This window comes from Drosophila subpulchrella, chromosome 2L, assembly GCF_014743375.2.
Source record: "Drosophila subpulchrella strain 33 F10 #4 breed RU33 chromosome 2L, RU_Dsub_v1.1 Primary Assembly, whole genome shotgun sequence".
Lineage (NCBI taxonomy): Eukaryota > Metazoa > Arthropoda > Insecta > Diptera > Drosophilidae > Drosophila > Drosophila subpulchrella.
Window position 1 is genome coordinate 24,824,234 of NC_050610.1, and position 19,042 is coordinate 24,843,275.

Below are 19,042 nucleotides of genomic sequence, written 5' to 3' on the forward strand. Positions count from 1 at the left end.
GATTTCTTTTAGTTGGCCCTTTGTTAAAAGGAGTTTTTCTCGGGTCCTCTCGGATGATGCCACAATAATTGGATCTTCACTTTTTGGTTTATGGGGGAAAGCGATGTAGCAAATAAGGTTCAATACAAACTGAAATAAAGGATTTCTTAGGAATGAGAGAAAATGTTTCTTGAATGATATGAATAATGCCAGTCATTGTAATGATTATTTTTTAAACCAAAAGAAAAGGGCATAATTCCCTTATACATTCCAAATAGGTTTACCTTTTGTATTCGCAGTCCCAAAGATTTTGAATTATTCTGGATGATGCAGCTAAGAACTAAATTGAAGGGGGTAATCAATCGGCTAATCACGCCCCTGGCTGCCAGTTATTACCCAGGTCGTCCGGGTTGTCCTTTTTCAGAATATCAACGTTCGTGGCAAACAACAAAATTAGTCAGCAAAACACGGCCGCCCTGCAATTAGCATCATGAGCACTATGCAATTTTGATGACCAAATTGCCATAAGCCGGTCACTGACACATTTTGCGGAGTGCGGAGTCCGAAAGTCCGGAGGACACTGTACTCAACTGGGCGATAATCACGGAACACTGCACCGCTGCACGCTGATGCCAATCAAAATTCAAAATTTCGACAGTCCGGCCGTAGCCCCGGCCACGCCCATGTTCCCCCTCAAAAAGGGGGGCGGGGCGGGAGCACCGGAGCGTGGCTACGTCGATAAGTCACGGACTAAATGGTCGAACATCGGGGAACGCGGGTCAGATCATCCGGCTGACCACTGCGGTGCCTTCTACAGTGATAAAAAGGCTTAATAATTTAAATTGAATATTGTTCATATTCCTATAATATAAAATTATATTAATCTGTCTTGTTAGTGGGAGAATATTTTCTGTTTTGAACTTGTTTATGAAGTCGTCTAAAAGTATGCAATTATATATTCTAAGTCCAATGGAAGAGGTTTTTTATTCACTTGCGTGCAGCATTTTAAGTATATGTTTTACCCTTGCACATTTTTATAGATCAGTAATATAAATTCATATAAACCTAACTCAGATCGAATTTAAATATTTTATAATATCATTGTTATTCATTAATCTATTTCCTAATTTAATTCCAACACACCAATGTTTGACGTTATTTTTTTATGAAGCATACTTATAGGCAGAATTTCAAATGATACCAAATTCCATACGATTCACTCGTAATTAATATAAAATATCGAATTGAAATGCATTTTGGTTCCAGTGCATTTTCAAATTGCGGGTCACTCGCAGCATTAAGCAGATAACACATGCAAATAGGCGGCTGGGAAAATTCAGCAGTCTGTGCCGTGGTTAAAGTGCAGTTTCGGTGACTTGAAAACGCGTAAGAATCCACACACATCCGGACGAGAGGGGAGGTGGAGATGGTGCATAAAACTCCATTAGAGCCATAAAAGTTAAAAGCATTTTGCCTGGCAACTGGCAACTGCCAACTGCAGATTCCCGACCCGGTGCCTCCGGCTCCAGACTCCAGAATTCTGGCTCCAGGATCTACAGCATCCAGCATCCAACATCCAGAATCCAGACTGTCGACTGCCAAGAGCCGGGAGCGTTCGATTGTTGCTGCTCAGTGATTGGAAATGGAAAAGGACTGGGGGAAAATGGGTGCTGCTCGGATGGCATTCTACGGGTAATGGCAAACGCAAACGAAATACAATAAAAATAAAACGAGTAAGCGAAAAGAAAACGTTTGCCGGAGGAGTGGGTTTTGCGAGGGGAAGACGACGCATTAACCAAACACCGTGAGTGCCAGAGGCAACAATAACCATGCTCCTTGGCTCCTTCCCCGGCTTGCAGACCCCCTCTGGTGACATGTGCATGTGAGCAAGAAGGATCCTTGGTCCTGCACAAGTGTTGCCATCTGCGCAGTTCAAAAGTCATCTAAAACTAGCTGCTCTAAAGCACTTAAATGGTTTTTATACTGCAAAAATATACAAATATTTTTTTTAAATTTGTATCTATCTAAAATCGAAATCGTAATACAGTTGGTATTATCATAATATCACTTTTAAAGATGTCTAAAACTCTAATAAACTGTAATATAATATTTAAAAAAACTATTTATAAGTAAGATGCTTTAGTGTGACCTCCAAGTCTTAGGAAAAGGTATCACAGAGTTTACTAGCGTTTTAAAAGATCTTAAAAAAGCGTTTAAAAGCATACTACAATTTTTCGTACTTCCTATATTTTCCACTGCATACTTTTAGACTCCTTTAATAACTTGTTATTGGTAATATTTTATTTTCGGTTGGAGCCTCGCAAGTCTTGCACACTCCTTATAGGGCCAGATTCAAATCGGCAAAACTGACATCACTGGACTTTCGATTTCCCCTCTGACTGGCTAGAAAATTGCCACCGGCGGCAGCTGCATCCTCGGGATGCCGGGATCCAGAGCACCGTATGGCGGATGACAGCGGAACTGGACACTTAATGCGGTTCCGTGGCGTAATTAGCAAAGCAGGCCAAGCGGGCCAAACAAATGTGAACTTTTAATGAAACGGGACGGCCCCTGAAAGGAGCTGCGTGACCGGGGTCGGTTCAGATTGCTTATGTATCGATCCTGCCTCCATGGCGGTGGTCAGGCCAAACAAGGGGACCAACGCACGTGATTCCCCCATCTAGTCTGGGTCAGGGAGCTGGAGCTAGAGCTGCCTGGAGCTTTTAATCCAACCCACATAATAAACGAATCCGACACGTCCCTGCAGTTGCTGGTTCTCTGGTCGCCGGCATCGGGTTGTCAAAATAATTAAAGACGACAGCCGAAGGAAAATGATTATTTTTTCGATACAAACCCGCATCCACATGCGACCCCCGGGCAGCTGCCTCTTTTGATGAGTTGGGGAGGAACACTGGCAAAAATCGGCATTGCAAGCTAACTTTAAAAATCGATCTATTAGGGTAATCACAGAAACCATGAAAAGGTGTTAAAAAATATAACAAAGTATTTTAAGCCAGAAAGATAACGATATTCGATTTTACTGCATACTTTTCGACACATTGAAAAATCATTTAATTATTTAGTGATTTCATTGGAAACACGTATATAATATAAAATGTACACGTGCTTCAATCATCATAGCTTAACATCATTAACCATATATTAACAGCTTAATCAGTTTGTTTAAAATCTTAACCGTGGATAAAAAAATATTGATACTCTGTTCTTTACTTTTTATAATGTCTCAATCGAAACCTCGATTATAGATTTTTCCGAGTGCTGGTGTTTTATTTTCTGCATGTGTGCGGGGCCTCAGAGGTGTTCACCGCGCTCGCTGCGCTACCTTTGACCCGACCCGGCCAAAACAATTCCGGCCAACCAACCATCCAGGCCATCCATCAATAACCACATCACGTTTTTGTTATAAATTTGTTTTATATATTTCTCCATGGCAAAGGAGCTCTCTCGGCCGCCCACGAATGCCAGCCGTTGAACACTTTATGTGCAAATTTATATGGCAATTCGGGCGAGCACACACACATATAGGTGTAAATCCTATTGCCGAGCGTGTGTGTGTGCTTTTAATCAAAGTTCTTGATGCGTCAAATCCTTGTCGCGATGCCTACAAATTAACTTTTCTGCCAGCGAGTCCCAAAGTCAAGCCGAAACTTTTCAAAAAAGAAATTAGCCCGATTGCGCGCCTGTTCATTGTGCGAATGTTTTTTGCTCGAAATGGGGCTGCTCAATGAGTTCTCCTCGGAAAACAAGGGGGGGAGGATCTCCGAGCAGCACTCAAACTGCAATTATGGAACTTGAAGTAAACTTGCTGTGAAACTCAAGCTGCAGTCACAAAAGCTACAAGAGGGGGCGGTACGAAACTGCACATTGCATACATGGTAGTAACCATTAATGCAACATCACGGGGGGAAATACATTTGTAAGGAAACTTCTTAGGACGACGCATAAAAATTCGACACAGGAAAAAAATGGTAAAGGATAAAAAAATTCACAGAGATTAGCTACCAACATATTTTTTGATAAGGCTGAAAGTGTCTAAAAGTATGCAATAACATTTTCCGAAAGACAATGTAACATTTTATTGCATACTTTCAGGCACCCTTTTAAAGTGATTTCAAAACCCTTGCGATATCGAGCTGTTTTTCTATCTGTACAGCCCACTTTAAGGTGCTGCGCTCCATCGAGATCCTTCTTTAAGCTCACGTTCATTTGGGTAATGACATTTTATTCACATCGCAGGCATAATGAAAAATCTAGCGAGAAAGAAAGAAAACATTTCCTGTTTACATTCTCAAAATTGCCAAGTTGCAATTTATGGCGCGATTTGTTTATTTTCATTTTTTGCTTTGTTTCTTTTATCAAATGTGTGTACACACGCTGTGCCAAATGCATTTGTGTCTGTGTTTGCGTCTGTGTGTTTGTGCTTGTGTTTGTGAAGGGGTGTCCTGCTTTTGTTGCTGTGGGCGTTGTGTGTGTATGTGTGTGTTTGTGGGAGTGGGCGTGCCGGTCTGCTACATATTTTACAGCTTTGTGCGCTTAAAACGTGCCTGCTGGACATTAGTCGCCATTCGCATTGAGCCCGGTCCACTTGTCGAACGTATAAGGAAGCGGGGTTTTCCAGGGGGTTACGGGTTCGGGGGGTCAAGGGGTCAGAGGAGCTGCTCACATTGAGCAGAAGAATGCAATAACACATGAAACGCAGCAGGGAAAACAGAGCGGTCAGACAGGCATTTCTTCTCGAGAGGAGTGCACAATAACAAGCTAGAAATAATACCGAAATGGTGCTTAGCCGACTAAAAGATACTCAGTATTAAAGGGTGTTAAAAGGAAAGCCCAGATGTTAAAAAGCCAGAAACTAAAATGTCACAACTTATAATGGATGCAGTGGGGCGATGGACTTACTCCGAAAATTACGTTCTCTTTTTAATGCATACTTTTAGGCATACAACAATGAAATAATATATTTTGGATGCTGAAGTTCGATGGATTTATTTCGAAAATTAAGATACGTTTTTAGTGTATACTAATAGGCATATAAAGTGTTTCAAGGCGTCCAAAAGTATTAAATAATATATTTTGATGGATTTATTCCGAACGATGACGTTCTCCCCTTCAAATGCCTACTTTTGGGCATTTAAAGTGAAAGGACTTTATATTGCCCTTCTGATATTTCAAACCGATGGAAATTCCAGCAGCTTTGCCAGGTATATTGAAAGCTGCCTTCTGTCGACTGCCTCGCAGGAGGTGTGATTGATTGGCACCCTCTTGCCGCGTTACGTATACGCCCCGTGGAGCCTCCGCTACAAGCATCACTCATTATCTCACGGCTCGAAGGGGAGGCATATGCACCACCCCAAAACACATCCCACCCCCCACTTGGAAGCACCCACAGCCCACAGCCCACCCACTGGCCATTTTCCACACTCTTAGATAACTTTTCACGCTGCGCTCCCTGGGCACGTCTTTTTGTTCTGAATACAAAAACGCGCACAATGTGCAAAAGTGTAATGAATTTTTCCGCTGTTGGTGCACATAAAAGAAATGGACAACAACAGGAGCCAGGGGCAGGGAGCTGGGAGCCAGGACAAGAGCAAGAAAATGAGGGAGAAGGACCAAGGACCAGGGACCAAGGACCCAGAGCAGCTGCATAGAAATTTACTTTTTGTTCCAGCACTCACAAAGAGCGGCTAATTAATGTCATTGTTTTTTGACAGCGCAGCGTCCGTTGCATTATTAAAAATGCATTTGGCAGAGGACGAAAGGATGCGTGGGTGTTTTGGGTGGGTTGGCTGGGTTTGTTGGGTACTTCTGCCACTCCTTGGAAACCCTTTTCATGCGTGTCCTGTGCCTTCGGTTTCCTTTCCCCCGCAGTTCCTTCCTTTCGGCCGCTTTGTCTGGCCAAACATCACATCCCATCACTTTCCTGGGCAAATAAGCGAAGGAGACTCGCATACAAAAGGACTAAAAGGCTGTTTGCATAACAATTTCTATTGATTATTTTTGTTTGTATTGAACAACCTCCCTTTCGTGGCAAACAATGCAGCAAAGTATGCCGGGAATTCCTATTATAACCGCAAAACAAAGGACACACACAACGCCAAAACAAAGTTTCCAATAAAAACCCATGCTCAGCTGTTAATGCGTGAAAGTTGGCAAATATTATCGCTCCGAACAATTCCCAGCCGCCAGCGAATTTTCAGGACCTTGGCTAATTGAATTAGTTAACTTGGCAGCCCATCCCGGCACCACCCCTTCGGAATTCCTCTGCCTCTGGACGTGCAACAAATTCATTTTGCAACTCCAGTCCTGACTGTCTGCTGACTCGACTGCTGGTAATTATAATAAACAACAACTGTGTCCTGTTTACTTCATCATAATTAACATAATGGGACTTCAAGTACAAAGATGTTGACAGTAAACAAGAAAAATATGACAAGATTTTCATGTTGCCGTCGCCGGTTTACGATGCTGATGCTGGATGCTCCTCCTCTCATCCAGGACCAAGTCCTAGAGGCGAAGGAGCGGCAACTCTTTGCCGGGCTCGTCCTTGTGCCGTTTTGGCCATTTTTCCCTGTTACTCGATGTTTGTATTGCCATTGTCTTCGCCTGGGCCGCCGCGTGTGAGTCTGTCAAGTGCACAGCGCGAAAATGCGGCCTACACACAGATTCAATGAACTAGAACTAGGCCCATTAGATCATTTATTTCATAAACGTTTTATAACAACCTTGAAAAATATTCATCATGTATGCAATGAACTTGGACTGGGCCCATTAGATCATTTATTTATTAACCGTTTTATAATAAAATTGAAAAATATTCATCAAGTATCCAGGGATTCTTCAATTTTAAAATATGTTGTATCATATCTATAAACCCCTCTTATAGTAACTGTTTAGGTTCTAGAGATCTCAAATGAAATATTGGTTTCTGAAACCAAAGATTATAAGGTTGCGAAAAGTAAACTCCATTTATCCAGCAGTCTTTAAATGCTTAAAGAATATAAAGACATAGACACCTTTTAAAGTGAATTATCAGCTGTGAAGATTACTGTTCGGAACTTTCTAAGGATATGTATGAATACTGTTTATTATAATCTCGAAAAATTCGTAAGTATATAAAAACTATTCGATAATCCGTCTTTTCTTTCACTGAACCCTCTCCCGACTGTAAGTGTGTAAAGGAGTTGCTGTTGGTCTTTCTGGATCCGCTTCCTTCGCCAGTCCCTACAGCTCCTTGTGCTTCATCTGTGACGGCTTTGTTGCGTTCCGACCGTGCTGCCGTGTCCTTCCGCGTTGTCCTGTATAACGCACTCAAATTAATGCGACTTCATTAACACTGTTTACCCGTAAATGTGTCTCGTGGTCAGAGGAGGACGGAGGTGCCAGTCGGCGAAGAGGCGAGTGGGTCGTATCCAGCATGCAAATGCTTTCACTTTAAGGCTCGCATATTCAAATTACACCGCAAAAGAACAGCACGAGGCAGCCAAAAAACCAACAAAGCACTCTAAAACAATTTAACCACCCATCTTCAGTCTTTTTTATTTTATTTATTCCCTTACAGGAGCCCGGAGCCTGAGGTTGACGTTGACGTTGACGCAACTTTAAAATGCGACATGTCATTTCGTACTTTTCGGTATTTCAGTATTTCCCACCGAGCTGACGGTAATTTGGTTGGGGCCACGCCCCCACCATTTCGCCCCCTGTCCCGTGGGAGTAATTTTGCGTTTTGTATTTTGCGGTTTTTGTGTGCTCAGATCCTGTTCAGCAGCTCCTTTTTTCGCGCTGCCTCCGGCTGGTTTTTTATATCACAATTTCACAAATTTGCCGAGGTCTTCATGTGCCCATATGCTGGTCCGTATGTGCGTGCACAGCAAAAAAGTTAATTATATTCAGCTTGGAGATTATTTTGGAAATGGGAATTTAATAGAGGTTAGCCGAGAAACGAGTAATTTTTTGAAATTGTATACAAAATGCTGTACAAATTTTAAAGATTGAAAATATATTGTTGCACACATGCATTGTTAGACACTTTTTATTGTGCCTATTTAATTATACCCTGCTATAAATATCTTTCGGTATAACCTTGTTTTTCTATCTGTGTGTACTGAGCGAAAAACAGGCTACCGCATTCGGTGGAGGTATCTGTTAACCGCGGTGCTGGCAGATAGGCTTTAGTCTGTCGCACTAATCAAACTTTATCTGAGCAAGTTTATGCTTGACTTTGTCCCACCCCAAGGCTCAACCACCCTCAGTTCTCAGTTCTCAGAACTCAACCTTATTTTCCCGGCTCCAAAAGCCGTAGTCAAACACAAAACACACACAAAATTTTGGCCATGTAATCAAACACATGCGGACCAGGAGCAGGACGAAAAGGACGAAGGACGAGGACGAGGACGAGGATGCTCTTACATAAGAGCAAACAGACAGATACACAGAAACTGGCGCTCTCGCATGTATTTGTTTTAAGATGAGTTAGAAATATTCGTGCTTGGTTTGTTTTATGGCACCATAAATGCTTGTTTCATTGCAAAGTCGCACATTTATTTCCTTTTGGCGTTTTGCGGTTATAGTTTGCGCCAGGCGCATCCTTCCTTTCGCATTTCTCCCGATAACCCCACCCACTCGAGCGCACATTAAAGCCGGAGCAGATTGCTTTAAAGCTCCCGCGCATGCAGGAAATCGAATAACCTTACTTTATGCCCGATTCGAGTCGGTATATTGAAGTTGATGTGCCGAGGAGCCGGAGGATGGGGAATGGGCAAGTCAACGCGTTGTGATAATAAACGCAAATGACTGCTACGGGAATTCGGGAACAAGCGACGCCTTTGCCCCTGGACAGAAAACGGAAACAGAACAGGGAGCTGGGAGTTGGGAGTCGGGAGTCCGGAGCACCGACAAAAGCAAGGGTGTCCTGCAGAAGGAGCGGGAAGAAACAGGACCACAACGGTAGCCTCAAGTTAAATACACAGCGAGAAGGAAAAGCTAAAAAAAATTGGATAAAGAAAAAATCTTTCTTTATTCGCTTAAGATCCAATTTGCCAGACTATTTCTAAGAGTGGTCCTTCGATATGCGGCATTTCTTCTTTCGGAGAAACACAAACAGTAACCTTGTAAGACTTCAAACCTCGGGTGTCCAAAAGTATGCTGTGGAAAACAGCATTGATAAATTATAGTATACTCTCAGACACTAATCATATTTTTATTCAAAAAATTTATGAATATGGTCCTTTGGTATTCGTCTAAAAAGCTGTTTAAAAACTTAGTCTCTTAAACTTCCTGTACTCCTTAGCAGTGTAACACGCATACTCGTTTTTAGAGCGCGCGGCAAAATGATTTTGAAATTACAAAACAAGAAGAAAGCGAAGAGGCAACCCGAGCCCCGGCTCATTACGCATGCCAGCGTTTTGGGAATACGGCAAGTTCAAAACACAAGATGATGCCGCAGTGGGTCGAGCGGGTGGCTGGTGTCAAACAGGAAGCAGACCCGAAAGGACAAGGGCTCCGACTCCTCGAGAGGCGTTCCCTGTCCGTCGCAGTCGTTTGCCCGTAATGAGCTAAAAATAAGTTGCCTAGACCACAGCAGAAGTGGAAGCCGAAGCCCGAGGACTGAGGACTGAGACTAAAAACCCGGACCACGACGACACCGATGTGATGTGAGCTGCCTGCTGATGTCTGTGCATGGTTTATGCATTAGCATCAGGAGCAGCAGCAAAGTAAACCTCAATCAAGCGCGAGGGAAGATAGTACAGAGAGAACGCCCCTCGTTGGGCGCCATTAACGTCTTCAACTTCCTGTTAGTGAATATTTCAATTATTAATGCCGCCGCTCACACCCACCGACGCCCTTTTGGCACCCGGGAAATACACACTCACACATAAAAATGTAAAGCAGCGTACCTGGGTCCTGTGCCCTTTATCCTTCTGCGTCTTCGTCTAGAAAACTTTAAGCTGATGACTACGGGGGCGTTTCGAGCACTGATGACGTCGTTACAGTCGTCGTTGGGATTCCCCTTTCCTTTCATCCCCTCTAAGCTCCGTGTGTTGATGGCACATTGTGCATTTTTCATAATATGCCTGCAATCGTAAGTGGGAAATGTCGCCCATGCCCATTAATGCAGTGGGGCTCTGAATGGGCAGCGCGACGAGGAACAGGGACTGAGACAGAGACCTAGAGACGTCTTCGGTGCGTCCGTGGACCACACAAAAGTGGCTTAGCGCAAAGCTGGAAGAATGCGCGCCTTCCGCAGACCCAGCTGAACACTCCACTTCTCCACTTCCGCACTATTCGAACCCGGGTTCGGTGTGCCCAGAAAGCTCTGTGGTCTGTGCGCTTTGTTAACTTATCCGCCGGGATTGAAAACAAGCTGGGTTCCTGGTTATAGCTGAATGACTCACTGACTGACTGAGGGACTGAGTGACTGACAGACTGACTAGCCGACAGATAGACAACGGAGCAATCCGCAGCCGGCTGGCATCTTGACTGCCGTTGACATTTGAGGCAGTGGCCAACTGGGAGAAGAAGTGCTACACGCAGGAAAAAACCGGACAGATAGGGTCAGTAGACTTGATTTTTTACCCCGTTTAAAGAGAGTTTCGGAAACGCTGGTTTGCCGGCTAGGGCTCGTCGTACTTGGGGTGTGTTCATCCATTTGTAATTGTTGTTCTTCTACTTTAAGGAAACCTGTCTTCAGCTTCTCTCGGTGTAACTGAGCAATTTCTTAGGATCTAGGAAATGGGATTGGGATGCAGCGCTTTGAATTATGCAGATGGGCAGAGTCCGAGTCGCGGGTAGTGAATTAAGGGGAGTGGGGATAGGGAGATTGATGCCCTCTCTCCGGGGCGGACCATTCGAAGTCGTCGAGACGACAGCGGACAGACCACGTGCTCGGCATCCAGCCGTGCCCTCATCAGTCATTGATACGCCTTCGTAATCGTTGTCATTGGCGCAATCTACGCCCAGTTCGGCAACTCGATTCCGGTCGGTCGGTCGTCTTGGGCATCTCTGGCATATCCCCGGACTTCATTACGGCGCAGTGTGCACGGCGAATTCATTTACATTGGTCCTCAGGTTAATTTTGACAAATGGCTTCGATCTCCCTAATGTATTGGAGTAATTTAGCAAAATTAATGCCCTAATTAATCAGGCAGCGTCTTCGTTACCATACCATGGGCCCAGGCCCATTCCCATTCCAAGCCCCGCCCAAAGACAATCTGTCCGTTATCTCGGCCTTATCGATGTGTATTGGCTGCCTGTCTATTTAGCAATCAGTTGCGCAGCTTGTCTATGTCTTACCGGTACTGCGATTGGGATTGGGAGTGGGAATGGGAATGGGAATGGGAGGTCGTATAATGAGGCTTAGTTTGTAGCTTAACTCGGGCGCACGAGGATGAGGAATGGGGCACTGGGAGCTGGGAGCTGGGAACTCGGAACACGGGACTACGTGAGAGCGTGAAAGGAAGTGTGCGGCCGGAGTGAGCACAATACGCCAATCAGTGTGGCAAATAAATTGGTATAGTTCGAGCCACCTTCGGATGGGCAACGTATGCGGGTCGGTCTGTGTGTTTGGCCTGATCTAATACGCAAAGTTTCTGATTTAATGCCGCCGACGGCGATGGCGGACAGCCGAATCTGGATTAAGGCCGTAATTTGAGATACCACATGTTGGCGGCTTAGAGAACCAAAATTCAAATGAGAAGGAGTCAAGAAGCTCAGACTTCAAACAATCAATGATCAATCAGATCATTAAAAAAAATGCAGTAAAGGAAGTATATTATCTTTCGTAGTAATATGATGTTATATATTATATATTTTATATATTTATTGATGGAGATACAAATATATATTTTACTAATTTAAACATTAAGCAATTAATCACTTTTTGTCACTTGAAATTTAATCTTAAGTTTGGGGAACCAGACTGTGTACCGGAAACGCGACTCCTTGCCTAACCATGAGATCGAAATCAACACCGATAGGCCCGGTATTTTATTGCATAATTATGTCATTAAAATTGGAATCATAACAGCGAGACGGCGAGGGGCTGCTTCCTTCGCGAGGGGCGAAAAAACTCAATTGGCAACAAAGATATTTAGCAATTTCCGGGAGCTGCGTTCCGGGTGCCTCCGCTCCGTGTTGATAAATTCGCCCGAAAATAATTTAATTTTGTAATTTTGCCGTTACGGCAACGACGATGACGATGACGAGGTGGCGCAAAAGAGCCGAAAGACTTTGCCTCCTCAGCCGCGTAATTTTTCCACTTTCCACTTTCGCTATCGACTTTTCCGATGTCGCGTCGTCGTCGGCGTCGCCGTCGAGTTGTCAGCTCGCCAAAACGCAAATTGGCATAAATGTTTTCAGCATTGACAAAACGGTTTTGGCATAAACACGAAGCCCTATCGGTATCCTTGATCTAAATTGTGCACAACCGCAAGCGATCAATAAGGACCTGGACTTGGATGAGTGTATTACAGGTCTAGGCGCCTCCTCTCCACGAGGTCAAGGATGAGGCTGATGAGGTGGACGAGGTCGGGTCGTGGGAATTTGCATGGAACCGGAGCTTTGGCGCCAAAGTGCCCCTGGCATTCCGCCGCTTCTACCCACAATAAAAACCGGTATTATGAAATTAACAACTTGTAAAAGCAATTTTAATAAGCATTTGTGATAGTAATTGCCGTTGTCTGCGACTTTTAGCTGCAACTGCACATTCGGGGTGACAAGATAGGAGACTCCTCCTGGCTGTCGCACGTTTTCTGCTGCGCTGGCATATTCTTTTAATTTCGCAATTAAATATTTAATGAGCTGCGCCGGGCGACAGCAGACTCAGCAGCATTGCGGCAGTCTCATTAGGAGACCAGAGAACCAGGGAATCGGAGTATCCAGGGGAATCTGCAGATCTGAATAATTGTGGCCCGTAACGAGGCAGTGCTGCATTTTGGGCGCACTTTAATTGCCAGCATTTAGCATTTGGAATTTAAGCCAACTTAGACACAGGCCCAGCAGCAGTTCACTTCAGTGCAGCAGCAGCTTTGCTCCGTATCAATGATTCACCTCGAATTTAATTTGAGAAGTGACGAATGCAGCTCTCTTGTTCGTCATGCAAATGAGAAGACGAGAGTTCAACGGCAAGTGCAAGGTAATTACCCTGGTCCGTGGTCCGCATATCGATTGCATACAGATAGGATAAAATCTGGGTAAGGTTTCCTTTTAAGAACCAAAAAATCTTAAAATCGGCTAAAAGGTACCTAAAAGTATGCTATAATATATAGTTATATGGGAAAAATGACTACAGACTTGGACAATTATAATATTATTATATTATAATGGAAATACCATTTTATATTTTTTCTTTAAAAGGTGGAAAAGTATGGCAAGATACACTTAGAGACTCTTTAAATGCCGAAGAAGATATCCAATTACTTACAGCACACTTCTTCAGACATTTTTTCAGATTTCGAACCCCTACATTGGGTATTATTTCTAATTCTTTTCCGTGCACCTAGGCCGGATTCGTGGAACCGAGAACTGGGCCTGGTCAGGTGCTTAATTGTTCCCCTGTGCATATGGAATGTTACTGCGAATTCGAATGCCATCGTTTTATGTGCACTTCACATGCAATTGCAAAATTAATTGCATACTTTCCAGCTGCTCTGCTGACTTTAAGGCTCCGTTCGTGCCGGATCCTGACCGCAAAAACTGGGCTTTAATCGCTGCACGACCACGCCCAATAGCCCACCCTCGCGATTCGGGACTCGAGACTGGCGACAGCCAGTGCTATGTGCAATGGTCTTGCAAATCGAATGTCAATTTTCGACTCATTTCACGGAACACTTGAATTGGTTTGCAGGAATAGGAATTCGAATGGGAACAGGAACCGCCGAGCAGCACAGCAGAAGCAGAAGCAAAAGCAAAGGAGAGTGGACCATCGACTCGTGGAGGACTTGTGTTTGTGCTCTTTTCGTTTGGCTTAATCGCAGAACTTCTGTTTTCGATGGCTTCGGCGACAAGCCCACTACACCATGTCCCAATCCCATCCCTGACCCACCATCCGGCTTTGTTTTCTCTGGCTTTATTACAGCTGCCTAGCTCAGAGCGTTATATGGCGAGGGTGGATCGGAAATATATAGTTGCCATTAGCAAATCCAAAGTAAACAAAATTTTACTTCCTTACTAGCTTATCCTAAGTTTTTTGATGTCTCGAAAAAGGTGACCCCAAACTACACTTGTATGGCTCAAAACCTAACTTATAATATCATCATTTTTAACTGACTTATCTCTAAAAATATATGTATTGTTCAATGCCCTAAAAATCAGCTATAGAGTATTTATTGTCACATTTTTTGCTCTCAAGGTGGTGACTCAAAACTGCACTTATACTGCGTATATATTGCCTCATGGTAACCTATTTAAGGGGGAATATTAGAAAAGAATGGTGACATAATATTCCAATATTCTGCCTTCAGTTTCATACTTCGTTCAATTTCTGCTGTCTTAATTCTTACTGGCTAGCAGAAGGGTGACCCAAAACTGACCTTCTATAGCTCACAACTAGTCCCATAGTATTGCGATATTAAATTAACGTACCTCGAAAAGTTTGTGGTTTTATTCTCTGTCCTGTATGTTAAGGATTTCGGATTGTTATCCCTTTAAAATCAGTTGTCCAGCCCTCGCACTGCATACCAATACCGATTCCGTCGTAATTGCGCCGCGGTTCGCTTTGGTTTTCGCTGGTCCGCCGTTCGCTTAATGCTTTCAAGTTTCAATATATCGTCGATGGGCGCCGCGCCCACATACTTCAGCTGCTGATAGCAGATAGCATATAGCGCAGTTCAAGGCCCGTCGGCCAGTGGTTAAGCCCCCTAATTGCGTGGCCCGTGAGGCCAGATTCTCGTCGAGTGTGTGTAAGTGTCCCAAAAGTGTGTCAGATGTGGAAAATCGGGGGGAGGAAGGATCAGGGGATTCGGCGGGGCAGCGTGTGTTGCAATTTCTGAATCGCTTAAGTTGTTGCTGTTTCTGCGGTCGATTTTCCATTAAATCGAATCGTCCTGGCACTCGTATTGGTTTTGCGGTCATATCACCGCCGTCCGGTGGTCATCTGCCCCAGCTTCCCAGCTTCCCAGCTTCCCAGCTACCCGGCTACCCATCTCCCCATCCAATTGAGGGCCCCCACCACATCATCGGCTGTTGTAATGGCCGTGGTCTTGGCTATCGAGTGTTTTCGGTAGTCAAGGAAATGGACTGGCACTCCCGCTTGGGATTCTGTCCCTCAGCTTTTCCGAGATATTGTAGGACCCAACAAAGTTGCTCGACGCATGGTAATTCCGTTCGCTGCACTGATACAAAAAGTTGTAAGGGTATGAATTCCTTAAAAAGTTAGTATGGGTATTAGTATGGGATGTCTCACCTTGATAAAAATGTCAGGGACGAGAAAATCATGTTAGAAAAAGGGTAGATTAACTTCTAACTTGACTTTGTCACTCTTACTCATAGTAAATTTAGACGCCATATTGATTGAATTGCGATTTTTAATATCAAGTTAACACTATTCAATATTAATTTTCTTAGTCTGCCAAAAGGAAACTGATATTTTTTTCTGTGTATGCATATTGTCCCGACGTGTTCTTGCAGTGACGCATTTCATGGGAGTTCAATAAGCGCCAAAGTTTCAGGGAAAAGTCCGGAAATGGAAATGAAGTTATGCAACAATGTTTTTACCATGGCACATAAATTATTATCGCTCGAGGAGGAGCGGGTTTTCTCAAAGTTGTATTATGATGTTTAGTGTTTAGTTTTTTCCCGACACCCGGGGGGACTACGATTAAGGCCCACTCCCAACCCTTTTCGGTGGCCTTGATGTTGCCCTCTGTGATGCTAAAGGCTCGCCTTCGCCTCCATGTCCTTTGTGCAGCGAAGTGCAAAACTTTTCAATGGGCAGCCGAGTGGAATTGACTGCACACGTAACCGAACCAAGCCGAAACGCAGGAAAAGTGCTCTTGGCAATGCCAGCAGCTGGCTGCTGGGGCTTTTCCACTCCTTTGGCAGGACTTTTAACGAATTTCATTTAACAAACTGAGGCTCCCCGGTCACATAAAAGGTGTCGCACCAGAAAGGGCGAAACAACAACCACAAATGCGCCAATTGTGTGTGTTATTTATGGCTTAAAGCACAGAGAGAGAAAATGGAAAGTACAAAGTCAAAGGATGAGTCATTTTAGGAACTGTGGAAATTCTAACAAAATAAAAAAATAATTCCATGTGTTGACCAAAAAAGACACTCAGTTTTTGCGCAGTGCCGAGTGCCTAGAACGCTCGTTGATTATTTATGGGCCACCGAAAACGGGAACATTCATTAAATTTGTATACAACCGACGAGTATGAGGATGTTGGATATTTATGCTGCGCTTGTGCTGGTAAATTGGTACATTCTATTTGGGGTCCTCCCAAAGAATGGGTTATGAGCGACCCCTTCGGCTTCTGTTTCCCCGTCATCCGGTGTACATACTCGTATACTCATTAGCGCGTCGCCCGTTATCATCAATTTGCATTAAATAACGAAACGCTAAAAAAGTTTAACGACTAAACAAATTGCCAACTCCCCAACACAGTCAACAACAACAACAGCAGAAGCGTTGGGGAGGGGATTTCCCATTTTCCGTTGATTAACAGTTTGTGTGCCGCTCCCTTTGCCCTCTGAACTGAAAGAAGGGTGTGCGTGGGGGTGGTGCCTCTTGATGTATTTATTTATGCGACACGCGAAATGATAGATTTCTGCCCCCCACATATTTATCAAAATGAAAAGCAGGAAAGGAAAGAAAAGAGGAGAAACGAAAACAAAGCTCAAGGGAGCTGGCATATCCGAACATGGTATAGCGCTGCGGCACTGTGAGAAATAGGGATGCATTTCCACAAAATATATTGAAAAATGTGAAGGGTCGGATCATAGACTTAAATAACTATGAAGAAAATTACCTGATGGAGATAAGGATGATAGAGCTTCATTATTTTGTATATGAGTGATTCTTTGTGAAACGTATCGAGATTTTCTTTATGGTCTCAAAACGGTTTCATATTTTTATCACGATATTATACCATTTATACAGGATTTTAAAAATAATAAAAAAATTTATCCATTTGACAGAAGCAAAGATATGGCGATACCTTTTTTTTGTTAAGATTGTGTATAACTTTAAATTACATGGCGTAAAAAATAAAAAAAAAATCTCCTTAATTATTATTTTTGCCAACCTTTCAGATAAAAAAAACTCCCATAACAGTTCTCAAGCAACTTATAGGCCAAACTTAAAAAAAAAAATTCAATCGCGGTTTTCTGCAAATCGGCATTTTTAATTTTTATAAAAAATTAGTATAATGTTCTAAACATAATCCTTGTTGAACCCTACAAATTTTGACGTGGGACCTCCATGGGTTTCCCCAGAATTAATTAAAGCAGTTTATATTAAATCAAAATCAAAGCAGTCTTTTCTTGTTATTATTTTTAAATTATGATGTAACGAACTGTTTTCGAACGTTCTACGCTCTACTTAAACGACGCGACTAACCCAGAGATATTGTACGTTCGTCCCACCAAATTTATGTTGCATAGCAGCCCGTGACCCAAGAAAATGCAAGATATCCGATTGGGACTAATGGGTAAACTTTATTGTTTGTCTTGGGCTGGAATTTTGACCTCGTCAGCTCCTTCTCCTTCGGTTCGTGACCCTCCTTTTTTCCAGTCTCAAAACTCGCCTTCTCCGCTGTTGCTTGGCGCTCTCCAGTCTTGATATTTATGAGTAGTTTTAGGACTCCCTACAACGTTTGTGTTTTGGGAAAACTTTTTAAATTACCTCCTATGCCATCACATGCACCTTTTCCATGAGCAGTTCCAAACGGGTTAGTCGTGTCGTTTAAGTAGAGCGTAGAACGGTCGAAAACAGTTCGTTACATCATAATTTAAAAACAAGAAAGAACGCTATAGTCGAGTGCCTCGACTATCAGATACCCGTTACTCAGCTAAAGGGACCAAAGGGAAATGGAAATAAGCAAGCAGCAAAGCAAGACTGAAATGCGCCACCTACCGGCGGTAGACAGATTTAAGCGTTATGGGCGTTAGGGTGGGCGTGGCAAATTTTTTTTTGGTCAATCGATAGGTATTGACGAGACCGATACAGTTCAGTTCAAATTTTGTATCTAGCATGAAAATTGCGGCCGCCACAGGCTTGGGCGGTTTGTGGGCGTTAGAGTGGGCGTGGCATATTCGCGTATCAAAATTGAGCTGTGTACAAAGCTACGGAATCTAAATCTGAAATCCTGATTCTATATCTTTGATAGTTTCCGAGATATCCACGTTCATATTTACGATTTTTTGAAGTTTGGGGGCGGTTTGTGGGCGATAAAGTGGGCGTGGCAAACTTTTTTTTAAATCAATCGATAGGTATTGATAAGAACAATACATTTCAGTTAAAATTTTTATTCTAGCATCAAAACTGTAGGAGCCACAGTTTTGGGCGGTTTGGGGGCGTAAAAGTGGGCGTGGCACTCTACTGAAACAAACTTGCGCTGCGTAAGAAGCTCAGGAATCTGCACGCCAAATCTCAATAGCCTAGCTCTCATAGTTTCCAAGATCTCAGCGTTCATCCGGACAGACAGACGGACAGACGGACAGACGGACAGACGGACAGACGGACAGACGGACAGACGGACAGACGGACAGACGGACATGGCTAGATCGACTCGGCTAGTGATCCTGATCAAGAATATATATACTTTATGGGGTCGGAAACGCTTCCTTCTGCCTGTTACATACTTTCCGACGAATCTAGTATACCCTTTTACTCTACGAGTAACGGGTATAATAATAACAAGAAAAGACTGCTTTGATTTTGATTTAATATAAACTGCTTTAATTAATTCTGGGGAAACCCATGGAGGTCCCACGTCAAAATTTGTAGGGTTCAACAAGGATTATGTTTAGAACATTATACTAATTTTTTATAAAAATTAAAAATGCCGATTTGCAGAAAACCGCGATTGAATTTTTTTTTTAAGTTTGG